The sequence below is a fragment of the Oncorhynchus keta genome, unplaced genomic scaffold (genome assembly GCF_023373465.1).
Source record: "Oncorhynchus keta strain PuntledgeMale-10-30-2019 unplaced genomic scaffold, Oket_V2 Un_contig_24393_pilon_pilon, whole genome shotgun sequence".
Lineage (NCBI taxonomy): Eukaryota > Metazoa > Chordata > Actinopteri > Salmoniformes > Salmonidae > Oncorhynchus > Oncorhynchus keta.
This window is the reverse complement of record NW_026283876.1, coordinates 26639-34983: the sequence shown is the minus strand read 5'-3', so window position 1 is coordinate 34983 and position 8345 is coordinate 26639. Positions and strand designations below refer to the sequence as shown.

The 8345-nt window shown below is 45.5% G+C and overlaps 1 pseudogene; it reads left to right on the top strand.

Moving 5' to 3' along the window:
• Positions 1–1256: 1256 nt before the first annotated feature.
• On the top strand, positions 1257–8124 carry LOC127922036 (potassium/sodium hyperpolarization-activated cyclic nucleotide-gated channel 2-like; annotated as a pseudogene).
• Positions 8125–8345: the final 221 nt, after the last annotated feature.

Below are 8345 nucleotides of genomic sequence, written 5' to 3'. Positions count from 1 at the left end.
TTAGTAATAGATTGTTAATAGATTATGAATAAGGCAGTTATTAACGCTCTATTACTTGACCTTAAAAAGGAGGCCCTGTAAGTGTTTCTAAGGGCCCTGGCTCCTTTTGCAGATATCAAGGTTGTATTCTTTTTCTCTCATTATACAACTACAGTCACCCCCAGAACAGAGTTTTTCTGCCTAACAGCCCCCCTCCCCCACACACACACCCACACCCATGTCATGTTAACAAAAACAGTGACTACATTTATGCTTGTCCTCCTGCTAGGGGGATAATAGGACAAATGTCTAACAGTTTGCTGACAATATTATTGGTTGCCAGCGTCTTCTGCTGAAGAGAATATTTTGTTTTCTGTTTGGTTCCTAAATGATGAATTAGATTCTGTTTTTGTGAATCTTTAATGGTTTGAGACAAAAGGGAAGGAAAAAAGTATGTTTGTGGGTTGTGTGTTTTAGTGTGTCAGTGCCGGTTAAGATCCAAGCCTGTGTTATGTTTGTGAAGGCTTTATGAGTGCTGGGTGGAGTGGTATGTTTGTGAGACGGCTGAATTGCACAGGGCCTGACATAAGAGTAATCTCTCTATCTCTTAGTGCTCTACAGCTTTTACAACTCCATCAATTTCTTCCTGACTGCCAGGCTGGCATCCTGAGAGGGTTGCCAGTTATACACCACCTGATACACTTCATCGATTTAGAGTTGGTCTGCTCTGGTTTCAGACAGATTAAGTCTAGTCCTGGTATAAAAGCACTAGTCCTCGACTAAAAAAGCTTTGCCATGAAGCATGGTATGCTTCATCTGTGAAAACAGGCCCTTAGTTTTCACCGTGGTCGGTCTGGCATCCACTTTAGTAATGGGCAAAACTGCTGCAGCAGCAGTTCAACAATAATGTTTGATTGCTTGGTATTGATTAGCTGAATAAATGGGCTAGTTTTTGGTCCTTGCTTTCGTTTTTCATGTTTTGTCCACTTTCAGTGGGTTCAAACATCGCAAATTTCCCTCAATAGTGCACAGGAATATGTCACTTTGCCTTCGATGGTGCCCTGATCGTGGGCTGAAATGAACGGCTCTTTGTTTGCAACGTGCCTGTCTACCCACCTCTTGTTATTATTTTTCCAGAAAATTTTAAATCCAGTCATTTTAAAATCGAATGGTGGAAGTTTAAGCTCTGTGTTGACTTTGAGGTAGTGTAAGTGACTTCACTACTTTATTCACTCTTTCAATCTCTCTCTCCTATCCCTCTCCCTTTCTCTCTACAGTACAAACAAGTGGAGCAGTATATGTCCTTCCACAAGCTGCCGGCTGACTTCCGACAGAAAATCCATGATTATTACGAGCACCGGTACAGGGGAAGATGTTTGATGAAGAGAGCATCCTGGAAGAGCTGAATGAACCACTCAGAGAGGTAAGTCCCTTAGTCCCTGCCTGGACATGCCAAACATGCTCACAAACATGACTAACAAACTATGTCTATCTTAAGGAAATTGTCAATTTCAACTGCCGGTAAACTGGTGGCATCCATGCCACTGTTCGCCAACGCAGCCCAACTTTGTGACAGCCATGTTGATCATGCTCCGCTTCGAGGTCTTCCAGCCCCGTGATTACATTATCAGAGAGGGCACCATCGGCAAGAAGATGTACTTTATCCAGCATGGAGTCTGCAATGTCATCACTAAGGGAACCCTGGGAATGAAGGAAGCTCTCTGATGGCTCCTACTTTGGAGGTATGGGCCTGAACCACAACACACAGAATTAAATATAGTTCAGCAAACAATTCATATTTAGTGCCTCCTTGTGTTTTGCCTTACATCTTTGTACTCTATTACCATGTTCTCAAATGATGAAGTGCTTTGCGTGTTGGGGTACTTTTTTTGGAAGTGTAAGACAATCCCAGATGGCTGGTAGTTGAACAGATGCAGTGTGGTTTCTACAGTATATTTGAAACATTATTAAATATAACATTATTATATTGTATCTCTGCCACATGTTGCTCTATCTCTGTGTCTCTGACCCTGTTTCCCTTTTCCAGAGATCTGTTTGCTGACACGTGGCCGGCGTACTGCCAGTGTTAGAGCGGAGACATACTGTCGTCTCTACTCCCTGTCTGTGGACAACTTCAATGAGGTTCTGGAGGAATACCCCATGATGAGACGGGCCTTTGAGACAGTGGCCATCGACCATTGGACCGCATAGGTACTGAAGAGAGCTCTGGGCCCTGTACCAATGCACCTTTGCTTGCGTCCTTCAAAGTAATCACTGGTCTGACATTACTGGATCTATGAAAGCTGTGGAATCGTTGCTTTCACCATCCATTTGTGTTCGATCAGTGAGAACTACGGGAGGAAGGAAGATTAATTTAAAGTAGTTAAATAAGACCTTAGTTGTACTGCTTCTCTTGCTTAAAAAAGAGAAAAGAAACTACCTGTGTGATAGCAGTTTTCATGCTAGTGGTACCCAGGGTGGTTCCACAGTTGAAGGTTTGTTTGTTTTCCAGACCTGATCTGCTAGTTTTTATTCAGTTTTTAGTTGTGTTTTTTATATTACTTCATTTCAGGGTTTAAAGTCTTAGTGTTAAGTGTTTAAGTGTTAAGGATAGAAAGCATGCGTGTGAGTATAGTTTTTTTTTTTTTACTTCTTGCCACTGGGATGCAGTAATACATAAGGTGATGATGGGTCAGGTTCTAGGTCAGGTTTAAATTATAAAGTCAATTCCATTGTGACTTGATTTTAAAAGGAATATTGCTGAGACAGCTACAAAAAATATGGTTGAAGGAAATTCTCCAATGCTTTTTAATAATTTTTGAAAACTAGTAGTACATGTAAGAAGAGTCAAGTTGGCTACCTTGACACTTTTTTCCATGTTAGCTGGTGATTGTTATGCACAAGCCATTTACAAAAATAACAATGTAATGATTGTCATGATGTTTTTTATTTGCATTTTAGTTCAAATTCAATTTCAGTTTCAGTATAGTTTTCATTTTTCAAACGGGTTTGTAAATGATTTTATTTCAGTTTACTGAATAGTTTTTTCATTATTAGTTTTATTTTTAGTCTCAGTTATAGTTTACTATAATAACCTTGCCACAGATGCTGCAGTCCCCACTGTTTGCCAGATACATCAGTGTTCCAAATAATCGAGGACCTGGTACAGATTTATGAAGTGGACCCACCTGTGTGCACAAGCTGGAAGAGGACAAAACAAGGCTTGAAATATAATGACACTATCTATATTGATACCTCCTTAATTCATATTAGATCCTAATGTTACGTATTGATATCAATGTTTTTAAATTTTACCTTTATGTTCTATCTTTTTATGTTTTACTCCCTCTAAGAAATAGCAGATGCAAACTAATCTATGAATATGATCTCTATCCCAGGCAGACAGTTGAGTAATGCTGTGGCTTCAGCACCATTTTAATGAATTGATCGCCCCATCTAGCTTCAGGTTTGTCTGTTCTAGGTGACCTAAACAGGATATGCTTAACACCCACGGCTTGATCCTACAATCTAAGCTAGATGCCCTCAATCTCACGCAAATCATCAAGGAACCCACCAGGTACAACCCTAACTCTGTAAACAAGGGCACCCTCATAGACGTCATCCTGACCAACTGGCCCTCCAAATATACCTCCGCTGTCTTCAACCAGGATCTCAGCGATCACTGCCTCATCGCCTGTATCCGCCACGGAGTCAGCAGTCAAACGCCACCCCTCATCACTGTCAAACGCTCCCCTAAAACACTTCTGTGAGCAGGCCTTTCTAATCGACCTGGCCCGTGTATCCTGGAAGGACATTGACCTCATCCGTCAGTTGAGGATGCCTGGTCATTCTTTAAAAGTAACTTCCTCACCATTTTGGATAAGCATGCTCCGTTCAAAAAAATGCAGAACCAAGAACAGATACAGCCCTTGGTTCACCCCAGACCTGACTGCCCTCGACCAGCACAAAAACATCCTGTGGCGGACTGCAATAGCATCGAATAGCCCCGTGATATGCAACTGTTCAGGGAAGTCAGGAACCAATACACGCAGTCAGTCAGGAAAGCTAAGGCCAGCTTCTTCAGGCAAAAGTTTGCATCCTGTAGCTCCAACTCCAAAAAAGTTCTGGGACACTGTGAAGTCCATGGAGAACAAGAGCACCTCCTCCCAGCTGCCCACTGCACTGAGGCTAGGAAACACGGTCTCCACCGATAAATCCATGATTATCGAAAACTTCAATAAGCACTTCTCAACGGCTGGCCATGCCTTCCGCCTGGCTACTCCAACCTCGGCCAACAGCTCCGCCCCCGTAGTTCCTCACCCAAGCCTCTCCAGGTTCTCCTTTACCCAAATCCAGATAGCAGATGTTCTGAAAGAGCTGCAAAACCTGGACCCGTACAAATCAGCTGGGCTTGACAATCTGGACCCGCTATTTCTGAAACTATCTGCCGCCATTGTCGCAACCCCTATCACCAGCCTGTTCAACCTCTCTTTCATATCGTCTGAGATCCCCAAGGATTGAAAGCTGCCGCAGTCATCCCCCTCTTCAAAGGAGGAGACACCCTGGACCCAAACTGCTATAGACCTATATCCATCCTGCCCTGCCTATCTAAGGTCTTCAAAGCCAAGTCAACAAACAGGTCACTGACCATCTCGAATCCCACCGTACCTTCTCCGCTGTGCAATCTGGTTTCCGAGCCGGTCACGGGTGCACCTCAGCCACACTCAAGGTACTAAATGATATCATAACCGCCATCGATAAAGACAGTACTGTGCAGCCGTCTTCATCGGCCTCGCCAAGGCTTCAAATATCAATCACCAAATTCTTATCGGCAGACTCAACAGCCTCGGTTTTCGGATGACTGCCTTGCCTGGTTCACCAATTACTTTGCAGACAGAGTTCAGTGTCAAATCAGAGGGCATGCTGTCCGGTCCTCTGGCAGTCTCTATGGGGGTGCCACAGGGTTCAATTCTCGGAACGACTCTTTTCTCTGTATATCAATGATGTTGCTCTTGCTGCGGGCGATTCCCTGATCCACCTCTACGCAGACGACACCATTCTGTATACTTTCGGCCCGTCATTGGACACTGTGCTATCAAACCTCAAACGAGCTTCAATGCCATACAGCACTCCTTCCGTGGCCTCCAACTGCTCTTAAACGCGAGTAAAACCAAATGCATGCTTTTCAACCGATCGCTGCCTGCACCTGCATGCCCGACTAGCATCACCACCCTGGATGGTTCCAACCTTGAATATGTGGACATCTATAAGTACCTAGGTGTCTGGCTAGACTGCAAACTCTCCTTCCAGACTCACATCAAACATCTCCAATCAAAAATCAAATCCAGAGTCGGCTTTCTATTCCGCAACAAAGCCTCCTTCACTCACGCTGCCAAGCTTACCCTAGTAAAACTGACTATCCTACCGATCCTCGACTTCGGCGATGTCATCTACAAAATGGCTTCCAACACTCTACTCAGCAAACTGGATGCAGTCTATCACAGTGCCATCCGTTTTGTCACTAAAGCACCTTATACCACCCACCACTGCGACTTGTATGCTCTAGTCGGCTGGCCCTCACTACATATTCGTCGCCAGACCCACTGGCTCCAGGTCATTTACAAGTCCATGCTAGGTAAAGCTCCGCCTTATCTCAGTTCACTGGTCACGATGGCAACACCCATCCGTAGCACGCGCTCCAGCAGGTGTATCTCACTGATCATCCCTAAAGCCAACACCTCATTTGGCCGCCTTTCGTTCCAGTACTCTGCTGCCTGTGACTGGAACGAATTGCAAAAATCGCTGAAGTTGGAGACTTTTATCTCCCTCACCAACTTCAAACATCAGCTATCCGAGCAGCTAACCGATCGCTGCAGCTGTACATAGTCTATAGGTAAATAGCTCACCCTTATTCACCTGCCTCATTCCCATACTGTTTTTATACTGTTTTTATTTATTTACTTTTCTGCTCTTTTGCACACCAATATCACCAATATCTCTACCTGTACATGCCCATCTGATCATTTATCACTCCAGTGTTAATCTGCAAAATTGTATTATTCGCCTACCTCCTCATGCCTTTTGCACACATTGTATATAGATTGCCCATTTTTTTTCTACTGTGTTATTGACTAGTTAATTGTTTACTCCATGTGTAACTCTGTGTTGTCTGTTCACACTGCTATGCTTTATCTTGGCCAGGTCGCAGTTGCAAATGAGAACTTGTTCTCAACTAGCCTACCTGGTTAAATAAAGGTGAAATAAAAATAAAAAAAAATAAATAAACACTATAGGACAGTGTTAATTGATAAAGTGACACTATGACCCTCTTGTTTTCAGTATTTTCCTCGTGCATTGCTTCTTGCCCCAAAATATATCAAGTTTGAAGGTCAGAATATGCTGTCTGTGAACCCCGCCCTTATCTCTTAATTTGTTACCCCTACTTCTCCTCTTTCCTCTACCTCATCATGTTCTACTATTCTCCCCCTCCTCCCTTCATCACAGGCAAGAAGAACACCATTCTGATGCACAAAGTGCAGCACGACCTCAACTCCGGCGTCTTCAACAACCATGAGAATGAGATGATCCAGGAGATTGTCAAGTACGACCGTGAGATGGTCAAACTGGTGGACCTCCAGGGCCCGCACCATGTCCATGACTTCCTCTGTCCCCGGGGGCATGTTCTCCCCTGCAGGCCATGCAGGGCTGGAGACTCGCCAGCCTCCAGCAGGCTGTGGCCATGAGCCTTCTGCCCCAGGGGATGGGGCCGATGGGGGAATGGGGATGCCAGGGATGGGGCTGATGGGTATGCCGTGGGTATGGACTGGGCCGATGGGGCCAGGTCCCGATGGGAGGCTGGGGATAGCGTCTGGTTCAGGGTCAGGGACGCTGCAGTCCCCCCCGCATGTTGCGGGAGGTTTCAGGTGGTCCTGGCCTGTCTCAGAGCCCAGTCTCCGCATCCCCTCTCCAGTCAGCCACCCCAGATGGCTCATGTGGGGGCGTTTGGGTCGGCTATCTCAGCCCACCAGTCCAGAGCCACTCTGACGCACAGGGGCGGACATTCAGTACATGGCAGGAGCAGGGCCCTCTGGGTCCTCAGCTGTCCCTGGTGCAGCACCATGTTCCCAGTCCCACACACACCATCCAGAGGCCCTCCTCGCACAAGAGCACCCACTCCCTCCACTCGGGCACCCTGAGCCAAGACGCCCGTGCCCTCTCCTCCTCCCAGCTCTCCCTCCCTCAGGAAGGAACGCCTGCCGTCACCCCCAGCCCTCCCCAATCCACCCACCCATCCACCCATGCCTCCTCCACCTCCATCGGTCCTCCTCAGCCCACTCACCCTAGCCAGCCGGGGCCCTCCGGGGTGGGAGTCCAGGTTGAGGGAAGACCCACGGGAACTCCACAGCGTGTGGCTTTCGCCTCTACTCCTCCACCAGGAGCACCCGGGATGGGGGCGGCTGTGGTGGCAGCTGGGTCGGGGATTCCGGACTCTGGGGTCCCCAACAAGGATTTGATCGATAGCCTACCGGAGTTAGACTCAGCCCGGAGCCGGCTGTCTTCTAACTTGTGACCCTATGAGAGGTGCAGGATAGAGGCCTTTACGTAGGTGAATCTAAAACTCTGTCTGAAACTGGTTGGCTTCCTTACCGACATGGCCGACAGAATACGGGCCACATCGTCAGTCATTCATAAAGAATGTCTTGTGTGTCGGTCAGAGTCAACAAAGAGGAAAGAGGAAAGAGAAACTCTGTGACTCGTGTGAGTCCAAACAATTAAACTAGTTTAACAAAGGTTAGACTGGACTGTTCTACTGTGCCAGCATCTTTATTCTTAGTAGCACCCCTTACACTGCTTCCAAACACCTATATTGCTGTCTTTACTGTAAAGATATCGAGAAAGAAACTGTTGTATACTGTGTAGAATCCATACAGCGCAATCTAGCAGGAGCTGGACTTAAAAACGAAAAATCAGGGACTTGAATCAAAGGACAATGATGACATTTTACGCTTTCAGAACGTGTTTTTGGGTGTCCTTTTTTTCTGTATACGCTGTTGTAGCAAAAATAACTACGTTGCTCTTCACATTGTTTAAAATAGTGTTTTAGACCGCTGGTCGATCTTACATCGATATGTAAATAGTTGAAATAGTAAAAAATGACCGAAAGATAATATCTTCATTGTATCTATTCTAAACCAAAGTTGAGCTTGAACACGAAGTTTGGTTGTGTCTGTATCAACTAAAAAAGAGATCCAGAAGAAAATGCCATTTATTTAACTGCCTTGATTTAGAAGCCATAAATTTGGTTTGTGTGTGTATATATATATATATATATATATATATATATATATATATATATGCGTGTGTGT